We start from the raw sequence: 15,524 nt of genomic DNA, 5'->3' as shown, positions 1-15,524 counted from the left end.
GGCCTGGTGTATAAACAGGTGTTGTATCCACACTGAGTTCATAGTTGCTCACTGCTTTTCTTGCTGACCTTGGAGTTTGAAGGTACATCTTTCTCCTGGGTCTGACCTTATGCCCTTTTTGTATTTTGAAGTTCTCTAGGCTTTATTCAGGATTTATTTTAAGGTTTCTTTCTTTTTTTTTTTTTTTTTTTTTTCTGGTTAAGATCTTATTCTGTATCCAAGTAATCACCTGGCATTTTGGTCTGGTTTGAAATCAGACTGTTCCAACTGGACTGGTTCAGCCTTTGGTCTATTCCTTTGGGAACAGGGGCTGTCCTATGGGCATTGAGCTAAGAAGCCATCAGCCTGGCTCCTCTGGGATCAAGCTGCTCCCTTAGAACTGGCTAGTACTGAGCCTGCAGGTGGTTTGAGCTATTTGAGCTGTTTACATTGTTTTAGCTCTAAGCTGTTTAGACTATTTGAAAATTATTCTTTTATTCCAGAGAAAAACCTTTGGGAAATGGGATCCCAGTTGTCTAAATATTTTGATGATGTGCCCCTTCCTTTCCTCCCCACAGGAACTCTGGTTGATTTTATGTATGAAAACTGATCCTTGCTCATGTGCACTTCTAACTAAATGGACCAACCAGAGCAAAGGCAATGTAGAATATCAATGACCACATTGGAACTTTTGAAATCTCCGAACTTACTTTCTTAAAATGAATGATCACAGTTCTACAATTTCCAGAACTGAATGGAATACCTATTTTGATTGGTATTTCAAGGCTTCCAAATGTTATCAGGAGTCTAAGATTGCCTCTCTGCAAAATAAGATTTTAAGATTAACTGAGGCAAACAATTAAAAAAAGATGGTACAGCTACTAAGGAAAACAGAATGGAGATTCCTTAAAAAACTAGATGGTTCTTGATTTCCTTAAAAAATAGATGATCCAGCATCCTCTATTATCATATGATCCAGCAATACACCCCTGGGCATATATCTGGAGAAAACTAATTCAAAGAGACACATGTACCCTCAAAGTTCACAGCAGTACTATTTACAATAGCCAAGACGTGGAAGCATATATATATGTGTGTGTGTGTGTGTGTGTGTGTGTGTGTGTGTGTATACATATACACAATGGAATACTAATCAGCCATAAAAAAGAATAAAATAATGCCATTTGCAGCAGCAGGGATGGATCTAGAGATTACCATACTAACCAAAGTAAGTTAGAAAAAGACAAATACCATATGGTATCACTATTACGTGGAATCTAAAAAAAAATGACACAAATAAACTTATTTACAAAACAGAAATAGACTCACAGACATAGAAAACTAACTTACGGCTACCAAGGGGGAAGAACTGGGAGGGATAAATTAGTTTGGGAGTAGCAAACATTAACTACTACATATAAAATATACACAGCAAGGTCTTACTGTACAGCACAGGGAATTCCTTTTATTAACCGCTCCTCACACAACTCTTTTACACTGTAATCTCCTTAACCCTGCTACTCTTCCCCGCACTGTCACTGGTAAAGTCCCTCACACCTGCTGAACACTGACAGATCAGCTCCTGCCTCCTTATGATGGTCTACAGGAAATTCTTGGAGCAACACTGACTTCTCATGGCTCACTGATGGTTCTTATTTAAAATGTGACAATGGCAAATACCGTGCTGACTGTGCTGTTGCAACTCCCTTTGACACTGTTGAGGCAACAGCTTTACCTATATGGCTACTTCAGCCCAACAGGTTAAGTGACATGAGCTTACACACGTTTGTACTTCAGCCGAGGACAAAACTGTCGATATTTATCCTGACAGTAAATGGGCTTCCAGAGTAGCTCGTGGTTTTGGAATGTTGTGAAAGGAACATGGCTTCCTTACTTCCAGTGGAAATAAAATAGAAATGGCCCCGATGATCAGGAATTACTGGATCCAATACTTTAACCTGCTGTTTTAGCTATTACTAAGATTCTGGGGGCATTCTAAACTGGACTCTGTGGAAATTAAGGAGAATCAACTTGCTGACATTTCCACAAAGAATGCTGCCCTTAAAGGAACCAACAGCAGCCAAACCTCTGTCATGGTCCAGTGGTATATTTGCCCAAATGATAACTTAGAAAAAAAAACTGACTAAAGAAGCCCAACAACTGGCCTCAAAAAGGAACAAGGTTGGAAATTTAACAATTATTGTTTGATAAAAAGAGAAATCTCTGACCAAATAACAACCCAGTCCTACTGAAGATGCTAAAACTCCTGCTCCTTATCACTAAACCATATACATTAAACCACTGGTCTACTGACAGAATGACAGCCTTCATGAACCAACGTTGGTGGGGAAACAACAAGACCACAAAAAATGCCTATCTCACTCGCCCCATTGATCTGAAATGCAACCCAAGGAAGGCTGTTCATACGGCTCCTGGACATTTAAAACTGCCTAATGGACCATCAAGGTCTGGCAAATGGATTTCAGACAACTTCCTCTGTCTCATGGGTATAAATATGTTTTAGTCGTGGTCTGTATGTTTTCACACTGGACTGAAGCCTTCCCTTGCAGACAGACAGCCTCTTCTGTGACTAAAGTCCTTTTGGAAAAGAAAAATATCCCTACTTGGGGAGCTCCTCTTGAACTTCACAGTAACTGAGGAACCCATTTTACTGGTCAGGTGCTTCAAAAGATCTTTTCCATTTGGCCACTTTTACAAGAATTTTACTGCAGTTACCACCTTCAATCCTCTGGGTTAGTCAAACACACTAATGGCATTGTTAAGACTCAACTGGCAAAATTTTAGAGGCCCTCCAAATATTTTGGCCAAAAGTATTGTCATAGGTCCTTCTGAATCTCAGATCCACATAAACTCATAAACTCCCTCCCTTTGAGATAGTCAAGGGATGCTCAGTGCACTTGGATCCTGCCTCCTTTAACCCATAACTGATAAAAGGAGAGAGATTTCAACATTGCAAAGGCCTAGTTGCTAAAAGATACTCGGCAGAGCCACCTTTCCCATGTGCTCTCAGGGACAAAGCTGTTAAGCATTACACCTTGCAAACTGGATATTTCATCCATTAGACAAGATACCTCCATAAGGACTCTCTGCAGTCTTGCTGGAGAGGCCCATGGCTAATAAACCCTTGTGCTGCCAAACTCCAGGAAATGGATTTTGGGATTCATGTGACACATCAAAAAACAGCACTGACCTGACTGAATCTGCACATCATCTGGTGACCTGAAAGTAAAGATTTCCCAGAAACGAAGCAGACAATATCTGATGAGACAGCTTTCCCAGGGTATCCAGACCAGGCCTGCTGTAAGTTGGCTGCCAAATCTTTGAAGATAATGTAACACTTCAGATGACCTCCACTGTTTGTGATCTTGATAATATATAGAGTTTAGATCCAAAGTGCCTAAGCACTGTCCTTCCTACCTCTCCTTGTTACTCAACTGTAACCTCAATAGGTTTATAATCTGTGCACTTACCCTCTGACATGAGACATTACACCCAGGAAAGTCCATTCTTGGCACTGCAGGACAAAACGCTGCTGATACCAGAAAACCTGAGTCTTGATTAGCAATGCTTTCAGAGAAAGATACTGATCAAAAGGGGAAAATATGACTGGAGAAAGAAGCTGTGGTACTTTTATACAATGGTATACTACTTAGCCATAAAAAAGAATAAAATAATGCCATTTGCAGCAACATGGATGGACCTAGAGATTATCATTCTAAGGGAAGTAAGCCAGAAAGAGAAAGAAAAATACCGTATGATATCACTCATATGTAGAATCTGAAAAAAAAAGAAAAAAAGAGGACACTAATGAACTCATCTACAAAACAGAAACAGACTCACAGATATAGTAAACGATCTTATGGATACCATGGGAAAGGGGGTAGGAAGGGATAAATTTGGGAGTTTGACATTGGCAAATGTTAGCCACTGTCCATACAAATAGATTAAAAAAGCCAAATGTTTTCTGTATAGCACAGGGAACAATATTCAATACCTTATAATAACCTTTAATGAAAAAGAATATGAAAACAAATATATGTTTGTATATGCACGACTGGGACATTGTGCTGTACACCAGAAATTGACACATTATAACTGACTATACTTAAATTAAAAAATAAAATAAAATAAAATAAGACAAAACAAAACCCAACACATTAAACTTAAACCTGGCAGTGGAATACTGACAAGCTTTTATATGAAAGACTTCCAGATTAGCAAGCAACTCAGCCTGGTCAGCACATGTTCCAAAATGAGTTAACTCTGACCCTGCCTCCTCTCTCAGCAAAGTTATCCTTTTTAAAATGCCTTACATTTCATTTCTTTGAATTTGATGGAGTTCTTTAAAACATTTTTGCAAGCATTCATTCAATGTATTAGCAAAGTTTCTTTAAGGTCAAAGATGGAAGTGAGACTCGAATATCAGAATCTTAAAATTGAAATATCCGTTTTACATCCTTATGTTAAATCAATGGAATGTTAAAAATGTGTTGAATTCAGAAAAAAAATTAATAAACATAAACCTCTATGAGAGTTGGGGTTTCAGCAGGGTAGCTCTCATGCAGCAACAGCAGAGGCCAACAGGAAGAAGAAAGACCTCTTCTTCCCTAGCAACAAGTCAGCCAATGACAAGCCAGGGACTCTGTTTACTGTAGACCTCCTGACTTCCTTCTCCCCTCTAAAAAGAGTTCTCCTTCTCCCCTGTGCAGGAACTTGCATATGGCTCACTATCGTTGCAAACCCTGAACTGCAATTCTTTGCTAATCCCAAATAAACCCTTCCTGATTGGATGCCATCTCATTTCCTGCCACTCAGCACCACACATACAAGAGTTTAACCACTGAATTTTATGAAATTTCTCTATTCTTCTTTGCATATGAAAATGTTTCTTCTCTATAAGATTGCCTACATTTTCCTTTTTATCAAAATCCTACTGATATCTCTGGATCCAGTTCAAATCCCTTTCCCAGTGAAATCACCCCAGACAGATTTAGCTTATTTATCCCACAGAGCTTTATCTTTGACTAGGCAAAATAGTTCTCAAAGAAGTTTAGCCTAGCAGGTAATCCAAAAAGGTTGGCCCTCAAACTCCTGCTATTCCTAAAGTACTGGTTGGCTAGAGGTACTGCTCTTATTCCTTGGAGCTCCATCCTTTCCTTCTGACTGCATTTAGACGACACTGTTAGGGGAACAAAATGTCACTTTGGCATACAGATTACTTCAAGCTGAAGACAATCAAGGCCTAAAAGACTCTGGAAGAAACTTTGACCTTTCCCCTAACTGCCTAAAGAATGAGGACAGAGAACCTGTTCCAGGGAGGGAGCTATCATTGTAAGCATCTGTAGTATGAACTAGGAGGAACCTAGCAAGTTTGTTAAATTCCTCTGTGTCCCATTGTCTTTGCATGGCCTGGGGAACATTTCTTTACCAAACATTTGCTTTCCATCTCCATGAGAATTGCCTTCCTCTCCTCTGAAGTCCTGAATCACTACTCCTAACATTCTCTTTTGTTTTTAGCTGAAGATGGTACTTAAGGTGAACGTTTCAACCATTTTGGTGAAATACTCAGTTTTTCTGGGTCTCTCCCCGTATAGATGTTATTACAATTTTGTTTGATTTTCTCCTGTTAATCTATCTCATGTCAATTTAATTTTTTGATGAGTCAAAATAACCTAAAAGGGCAGAGGTAAATTTCTTCCTTCTGGACAACACAATAGCACACAGTATTCTGGAAGAGAGGAGGTGAGGGGAGAGGGAGAGAGAGAGGGGGAGAGGGAGGGAAAGAGAGGGGGGGAAGACAGAGAGAGGGGGAAAGACAGAGAGAGGAGAGAGGGGAGAGAGGGGAGAGAGGGAAGAGAGGGAAGAGAGGGAAGAGAGGGAAGGAAGGAAAGGTGAGTGCCTGTTCTGTTTGTCTCTATTTGTAGATATGTCCCTTTTGGGTGTTTGAATTTCCAGAATGATCTTCATATGAATTTCCCATATAAACTAACAGTGATGAAAGGCACTTTTAGGAATTTGGAGACAGTGATGATAAAGCACCCAGTATGCAGATTTTCATCCAGATGAAGACTTGTTTAGCTAAAAATGGATTTGGACAAAAAGAAGCTGGGGGGCAGACATTTTTCACAACAGCTACGAGCATAACTTCACAGGATTATCGCTCAGGGCTTCAGCCAATGAATTTCTTAAAAAAATAAAGCATACTTTTTTCAGAATAAAATTAAAGCTCAATCTATTTTCTATAAAAGTTTATCTGTTTCTCTTTATTAGGTCATATCAGATGTTAACCTCTGATGATAACATTTGTTAGTTGATATCTAATTGCTCTGTTTGCAAAAAAGCTTTCATCTTATTACCACGGGATGAAATTCACGTATTTTGAAATTCACGTACTCACTACAACATTATTGGAAATACATTTTTTCCTGACACTTTCATGCAAGAGTTGCAAGAGTTTACCAGGAACAGAGAGTAGATGAGAATTTGCAGTAAGACTGGTATTTGAAACAGTTTTGAGCATGGGAGATATTTCCTAATTTAAAACTACTGTAAGTTCTTCCTTTGGTAATATTTTTATATAGTTCATGTGGATTAAACTGTGCAGAAATTAGTACTGATTAATTCATTAAGTCCATCAAAAGAAGCTGTTTGCTTTTCCTATCAAAGCTGCATCCAAAGAACAATCTGGTAAATGTACTTCTTCCCTACATACTGAGCCACGTGAAAAACACTTGAGTTTCCTGCTTCTCAGAGGGTGAGGCTTTTCATTGGATAAAATTATCTGTTTCTTTTAAAGAAATATATCATCAGTTGTCATGTATTGTATAAACAGAGTTATCAAATATTATATAAATACCTAAGTGAATTCTAAATCATGTATCTCTTCAGGAATACAAATATGATATAATTAAAAGGAGGCAAACGTTCTTCAAATACAGCTATTTTCACTACAAGGTTTGCTTAAAGAAACTCAAATATTTGGAGAGGAGTAGACTGATTTTACTAGTATTTCATATTTGTACACATTCATTCAGAACACATTATTCAAAATGCTCTGCTGAAATCACCTCATTAATGTATGCAATTTCTCATTCAGGCAGCACAAATATATATATAACATGTTCAACTTAGAAAGTGGATCACAGAACAGTCAATTGACTGGCACCATTACCGAAAGGGGAGCCAGTTCTAAAACGGAAAAATACTGATCCATAGAAGATCAGGGTTGGAAAAGGACCTAAAATTCCCTCCTGTATCTCCAGCACATTCTAGTATTCACATTCCTTTTCAACATAGCAGTGAAGATAATCAAACATAATTATTTCTATATCTGTGTATCTCTTATTGAAAGTCATATCTATTTTTTTAATTCAAGTTATTTAAACTAAAGAAAGAAAAAAAAAACCAGTTCACCCACGTCTCCCACACTTCACCCTTGTTCTCTGACAACCACCAATCTGTTCTCTGTAGTTCTTTGTATCTATGAGCTTGTTTGTTTGTTTTATATTCTGCATATAAAAGAGATCAGTATTTGTCTTTCTCTGGCTGACTTATTTTTTATTCCATCCATTTGAAAAAAATCTATTTTATTCTATCTCTGTAATAGTAATTTAATCATTATTACATAAGTCTATTTAATTCCCCTTTTAAGAGAACCTTAATATTGCTTGTTTGGAAAGAGATTTTCCTTTAACTTCTTAAGATTTTCTCTTCTATATTCTTCATGTGTAAACAAAGAATTGAACTGAGTAATCTTTAGTTCTTCTCATTGCTAAGATTCTCTAAATTCTACTTCCACTTTGACCAAGGTGGGTAAGTAGGTGGGGAACTGGATTCAAGAAGGGTAAAGAAGGAAACAGCTATTGATATGAGCCTTAAAGGATGGGTAGACTTTTAACAGGTGATTTTAGAAATCAAGTGCATTCTAGGTGGAAAGGACAGTAGAAGCAAATGGCATCAAGGGGGAATAGTTGATAGATTTACAAATGAGAATCATCCCAGTTAGAGTGGAGCCTTGGAAATCAATCTCTCTCTCTCTCTGGCCCCCTCTCCCTCTCTGCCTTAACAAGCACTCTAGGTGAGTCTGATACAGGTGGTCTACAAACCACCGTGAGCAATATTGAGCAGGATGCGGGTGTAGAGAGTGGAGTAGGTCAGTATCGAACTCAGTACATTAGGGGAGCTCAGTAACTCACAACCGCAATAATCTCAACTCCTCTGAGAATCTCCCTTTCTCCCCTCTTCCCAGTCTTTCCCCATAATTTAAGCACTGGGTTATTATTTTACCCTTGTTATTTTAAGTGGTTTATTATTCTTGATGAATAGTGAATTATTCTAATAGTGTTTATTATTCTATTCATTACAACTTGAGGCTGATTAGGAGTGAATAGCTGCTAAGGAGCTGTTCCGATAGCCAAATTAGAATTTTACATTTTTATGGTGCTTATTTTTCAGTATCAGTAATTGCCCTGGTAGTTTCCATCACTCTACCATCTCTTTCTCTGCTTTAAACTACAGAGACATAGTCCAGTGATTTCAAAATAAAGAAATCTCTTTATGGAATAAAGAAATCATATTTCCAACTGACTATATTCTAATGGGTGTTTCACTTTCAAAAACTGTCTCACAAGCAGGCTGCTTTTCTAATCAATATGACAAAGATGATCCAAAGATACTGTGATGGTTACCTTATGATATATCTACATAAGGCTCTTACTAAAACGCAATAAAGAGATTCCAAACTTCAGCTCATGCTCATCCAGTCTTCCCTTCTTGACTGCCCAATGCCTGGACTTCTGGCTTGCTCAGCCAGTTCCTTAATATATTATATATAGTATGTACATAATGGATGCATATACATACACTTGTATGTGTACTAATGCTTCTCTCAGTCCTGATTAATATCATCTTTATCCCCATGTTACTACTATTATGTTATATCATTGGTATTTTATTCTATAACAATTACCTTCCTAGTTTTATCTATAAATTTGCTCAAAAATTTAAAATATTGCTATTACATATTATCTCTTGTGGAATTGAGTACTGTAATTGGACACCTAAAATAGAAAATAGAAATAGAAAATAGAAAATGTTATTTTATGTCATTAAGGATATGCTGCTCAACAAGACTATTACTAGAAAATGTCAGGAGGAAATGGTAGGAAGGGCAACCTATGATAATTATTCTTTAAGTTTTAACCTACCAAATGTTATCAAGGAAAACAGTTACATGCAACTGATAATGCCACATAACTGGTTTTTTCTGGTTTTCAGATGCCCAATTTGTACATTTCCTCTTAATCACAGTGAAAAGGAACTACTTGCTCTACTCCACCCCTCTTTGTATAGAATCTCCTGGCTAATATAAGGCAAGTTTTTGATGACACTACACATTCTCTTCCTTAGGATCTTCTTATGGAGCTCTCTGCCTTCCACACATACTTTGGACTAATTTAATACCAGCCTGTAGCACGTCTGTCACCATAGGATTTGATCTTACTGCTGATCTGAGTCATTCTTAGAAGCACTACCCTCCACGTTTTTGGAATCCCTTTTCTTTCTGTTTTACTAAACTACAAATAGTAATTTTCTTTTTCAGAAAAGGACTGTACATATTACATTTTCTGAATGCCTGTGTGTTTAAAAAATCTGTCTTTATAGTTGATGGTTACAACTTTGAATTGGCCATTTGGCTAAATATAATAAAGTTTTATGTTTAAATAATTTTGACTCAAAGGAGTTATTTCAAATTATTCTAGCGTATTTTGTCAGAAGTCTAATGTCATTCTCACTTTTTTTTCCTTCAAAGACAATTTCATTCTTCTCTTTAGAAGTTTTGTTTTTACACCAAAAATATATGAATTCCATTTGCTTCATATCCTCACTGAAACTTAGAATTGCCATTCTAAGAAGAATTTTTAGTCTTTTTTTAGTAGTAGGTAGTGACATATCATTTTAGTTTATATTTGCATTTGCCTAATGGCTAATGATTTGAATCATTTTTCCTTATGTGTTTTTGCCTTGCATATATATTCTTTGGTAAAATGTCTATTCAGATCTTTTCCTCTTTTAAAAATCAGGTTGTTGTTAAGTTCTCATTGTTGAGTTGTAAGCATTCTTCATATACTGTATTAGTCCTCTCAAACTTAAAAAGTCTGTAATTAAACTCTTCATTACCTGCATTTTTCTCCACCAAACTTATTCATTTTCCAATTACTTCCATCTCAGTAAAAATCCAATTAACTACAGGGGCTTAAGTATTTCTTGTTCTTAATTTTTTTTTTTACCCAACATCCAAATCATCATACAAACTCTTCGAGAAAAATAAATAATTTTTTAAAATCATCATCACTGAATTCAAGCCAGTCCAAGTCAAAATCATTTCTCAATTGCCATCCTGTAATATTCTCCAAACTGGTCTCTCTCCTTCCATTCTTCCCTCTAAATAGAAACCAGAGAGTTTTTTCCTTTAAGTTACACATTGTTTTTGCAGTAAGCTTCTCTCAAAGAGTTTGTATTTAAATTAGACTAAATTCTAAAATTCATACCACCACCTAAATTATCACTCCTGGAACTGTACATATACCAATGCTAATCCAAACCTCAGGATGCATAAAAATCATCTGGGCCAGCCCTACAGATTCTCCTTTGGTAGGTCTGGAGTAGGGACCAAGAATAAGCTTTCAGACCGTGCTGATGCTAACTTCCATGATCATACACCTGTATCTACATGACATGTGTCTTTCCAACTCTCAGACCTAATTATACTTTAGCTATATGGGCTTTTTTATTTGCTATGTCTTGAATGCAGCAACATCATTCCAATCTCAGGACTTTTTCTCTGCTTTCATTCTCTTTCCATAAATCCTCCTCACACCCCCCAAGACTGCCTCTTTTTCATTATTCAGATTTTATTCATAGAGCATCTCCCTGAAGAGCCCACATCCTGTTGTCCATTCTTCAGTCCAACAACTCATTAATTATCCTTTACTTATTTCCTTATTAGCACTTACCACTATCTGAGATTATCTTATTTGGTCATTTATATGTTAATTTGTATCTTGACCCACCCCACCCTCCACACAAGAAAATAAATGCCATTAGGATAGCGACTTTGCTTTGTTCAGCACTGTATCCTACACACCTGGCTTTGTATATGGTCATATCTATTTCTTGAATAAGCAAGTAAATGGAAACTCTAGAATGTCCAAGAATAATGGCAGAAGACAATTTCAGTGAGCTAGGCAGAGAGTAGTTCATTTAGGGCTTTAAATCAAATACTAAGACTCATCTAATAAAGTATAATGAGGAAAAATGTCACTTAAAGACCTATTTCAGTGTTTCCTCCTGGATCTTGGTTATCTCTTTCATTTGGCATTGTTTATCACCTATCATTTGGAAGACTGCATGAGCTTGAAAAGCATTAACTATTTGAAAAAGATCCAGAAGTACGTTAGTGAAGAAAAGAGAGTGGAGAAATACCTTTTAGTTTTCCCCACAAAGAGTGCCAGAGATGTTTCTTTGCGATAGCTCCAGTTGTAGACACAGAAATGTTATGCAGGTTCCAACCATAAACTACTCTCCTCTGCTTCTCTGTAACTTTTAAATCCCAAAGCCATAGGCTTACTCCGTGTACCTTAACCTCCCTGAAAGTCTAATAATTTTGGATTGGGTTAGCACTGGGAAACACAGTGGGAGGTCTTATCAACATCACATCTCTTGGGGGGAGGATATAGCTCAAGTGATAAAGCACATGCCTGGCATGTATGAGGTTCTGGATTCAAACCCCACTGCCTCCTCTAAGAATAAATAAAAATAAATAAAACTAATTACCCCCCCCCCAAAAAAAAATGATGGGAACATCACATCCCTACTAGTAGAATCGCCAAAGGAATCCTAAACATTAAGTTTGTTGATACTATGCGGCTGTGGATTTTTCCCTACATTAACATTAGCTCATCTCTAGTATTTAAAACAACCTCTTGGGAAATTATAATTACTAAGAATTTTTGAGAGCTAACATTGTAATTAAGTAAATAAGCTAAATAAGTAAATGTTTGTTTGTTTTAAGCAAACATGCAATGGGAGCCATAATGACTTTAAGTCAAGTTCAGAATGATTCCACGTATGGATAGAAAATTTAACTGGCTGACAGTGTTATAATTTTGCATTAATTTCAGTTATTCTGATCTACTTTCCATGGTCTCAAGTGTTAAAGAAAATGTCACTTACATTAATGACTGAATGACTTATGTTTTCAGAGGATAACAAATGTAGGCTGTTGGGAAATACAGTACAGTAATTGGACTACTGTTTGTTTTAAGAGAAATTAGTGCAAGACAAACCCAATATTGCTGTGGAAATGCTTTTTCTTTGTTAAAGTTCTGGGGAGCTTCCTACGATAATTCCCCTAATCCTATGAAATGAAATAAAGAAGAACCATGGATAAATCTACAATTTTTTATATCAGTGAAATAATTTAAAATGGGGTATAAAGTAGACTCCAAATGGCTTAAAGACTTAAATATAAGACAAGATAAGATAAACCTCCTAGAAGAAAACATAGGCAAAACATTCTCTGACATAAATCTTAGTATTGTTCTCCTAGGGCAGTCTACTCAGGCAACAGAAATAAAAGCAAAAATAAACAAATGGGACTTAAACTTATAAGCTTTTGCACAGCAAAGGAAACCATAAGCAAAACAAAATGACAACCTACAGAATGGGAGAAAATATTTGCAAATGATGTGACTGACAAAGGTTTAATTTCCAGAATATATAAACAGCTCATACAATTTAATAACAAAAAAACAAACAACCCATTCCAAAAATGGACAGACCTAAACAAACAATTCTCCAATGAAGACATACAAATGGCCAATAGGCACATGAAAAAATGCTCAGTATCACTAGTTATCAGAGAAATGTAAATCAAAACTATAATGAGGTATCACCTCACACCAGTCAAAGCGACCATCATTCAAAAGTCCATGAACGATAAATGCTGCAGAGAGTGTGGAGAAAAGCGAAATCTCCTGCACTGCTGGTGGGAATGTAGTTGGTGCAGCCATCATGGAAAACAGTAGGGGAATTCCTCAAAAAACTAAAAATAGATCTACCATATGATCCAGCAATCCCACTCTTAGATATATAACTGGAGGGAACTCTAATTCGAAAATATACATGTACGCCAATGTTCATAGCAGCACTATATAAAATAGCCAAGACATGGAAGCAACCTAAATGTCCATCGACAGAAGACTGGTTAAAGAAGCTGTGGTATACTTATACAATGGAATACTACTCAGCCATAAAAAAGAATGAAATAATGCCATTTGCAGCAACATGGATGGACCTAGAGGTCATCATTCTAAGTGAAGTAAGCCAGAAAGAGAAAGAAAAATACCATAAGATACCACATATATGTGGAATCTAAAAAAAAAAAAAGAGAGAGAGAGAGAAAAAGGATACTATGAACTCATCTACAAAACAGAAACAGTTTCGCAGACGTATTAAACAATCTAAGGCTACCAGGGAAAGGGGGTGGGAAGGGATAAATTCGGGAGTTTGAGATTTGCAAATGTTAGCTATGATATATAAAAATAGTTTAAAAAATGTTTCTTCTGTATAGCACAGGAACTCTATCAATATCCTATAATAATCTTTAATGAAAAAGAATATAAAAATGAATATATGTATGTATATGCATTACTGGGATGTTGTGCTGTATACCGGAAATGGACACACTGTAACTGGCTGTATCTCAATTTAAAAAAAGAAAGCAGAGTATAGAGTCAAAGCCCAAAGACTTGAGATTATTGTCTCTTCTGCTCTTACTTTCACACTAGTCTTTGGAAAATTTGAGACTTTATTTACTTCTCCCATTCTCCAATATTCCATAGGCTATTAAAAATGTCCAAACTGATGCTCTAATAACAAACTTGGATAAGATTCCATTTCAAAACACAGGTACATATAAAAGAGTAGATAATGTTAAATATTCAGAAGTAAACTTGATAGAAATTATTTGCAATTGCATTCTCTGATTTCAACCTATATCAAGATCAACAATCAAATAAGGATTATATACAGTCAATGTTTGACTTCTATCTTAGAAGGGATGCAAATACTTATACTACTTTTATTTTTTAGCTTTTGCTGTGTCCCATAAACTTTGGTATATTGTGTTTTCATTTTCATTTTTCTCATGGTACTTTAAATTTCTCTTTTGATTTCTTCTTTAACTTATACTCCTATTTTTAATTAAATTCAAGCTTTCAATTGCCAGCTTTCTCACGTGACAAAATCGTGATTCGCAGACTAAATATATTAAAGCTTTCAAAATACAATAAACAGAAAGCTTTGACGTTTCTGGACTCTCAGGAAGCATTATGGGCCTCCTATGTCATTGTTAGTAGACTAATACGCTCATGCTCCTCTCCTCAAAATTTACTGAAGTTTTATTTCTCCCACATAGTCTTTTAGGCCATATTGGAAAGCTCATCAGATAGAATTATTCAACTACTCCTATCTTGCAAAGATGAAAACACATCTGCACGATATTTCACTAGTAGAAGCACAGACTGGTTTTAAAATCTGTCTCCTATTTTCAACAATCCAAACTTTATTTCTATGGAAACAGGACTCCATTGCCTGCAGGAAATGTTAACCCAGTCTCTAATGCGCGTGTCTGATAGCTGACTTCCATTTCTTTTCCCAATGAAAACAGATGTCAAAACAGTTACGACCAAGGAAAGTTCTTGCAATGCTTCTTAGAAGAAATTTATCTTATTTCAGTTGCTCCAATTTCTATAGGACAAGATGCTAAAGGCAACTAGATACTGAGAATAAACCACTAGCTTATTTTAGCTCCAAATAGTCATCCTAGTTCTATGAATGAGCTGTTATATAAGGCAAAAGAACATTTGGGTTTTTTGCTCCTAAAATATTGAGGCATTACACATAGAAAATAGAAAAAGCATTCATTTAAAACCTTTTTTTTTTTTTAATATTTTTAAAATGCCCTTTTAAATTCACATTTTGATGTCCTTACAATAGAAAAACCCTTACATAGTATCTTTTAATTCTTTAATCACAAAATTATAAAAATAGTCTGTTTAAAGTAATGAAATGCATTCTTATAAAGTAAATCAAGGATGATCTAATCCCTGTTCCTACAGGTTAGTCCTAGGGGGCTAATATTTATCCTTTCTCTTATATGTGTTAAAATTGTTTTTAAAAATAGTATCTCATGACATTAGTTATGGGTATTAGAGATCAAACTAAATATCCTCATTTTAAATCTTCTGAAACACAGGGTTGGAAAAAAATCAAAACATGAGCAAAATCTCATATATTTTAAGTTCAAAATACATAGCATTAATATAACTGCTCAAGCGCTATCCCTTAGGAAGAAGTCCTGTGATGACCATATCTTAACTAGCAGCCCACTAACCTTGCTCTCCAATTCTGCTTCGTTTCTCTTCACTCTTCTTACTCCTTCCTATTGCACATTAATTTTA

General features: G+C 36.0%; 1 long non-coding RNA gene across 5 annotated transcripts in view; it reads right to left on the bottom strand.

The window, feature by feature from the left end:
* LOC106730238 overlaps positions 1–15,524 on the bottom strand; it is a 579,289-nt gene that overhangs the window by 42,325 nt on the left and 521,440 nt on the right. Inside the window, exon 8 of one of the 5 annotated variants that reach the window (XR_004320691.1) lies at positions 3,752–3,777. The exons of the other annotated variants lie outside the window; for them this stretch is intronic. This is a non-coding gene — a long non-coding RNA (uncharacterized LOC106730238). The remainder of the gene's footprint in view (positions 1–3,751; positions 3,778–15,524) is intronic. 5 annotated transcript variants of the gene reach the window in all.

This window comes from Camelus ferus, chromosome 6 (assembly GCF_009834535.1).
Source record: "Camelus ferus isolate YT-003-E chromosome 6, BCGSAC_Cfer_1.0, whole genome shotgun sequence".
In the NCBI taxonomy this organism is placed as follows: Eukaryota; Metazoa; Chordata; class Mammalia; order Artiodactyla; family Camelidae; genus Camelus; species Camelus ferus.
The sequence above is the reverse complement of the archived record's forward strand: the minus strand, read 5'-3'. Positions and strand labels throughout refer to the sequence as shown.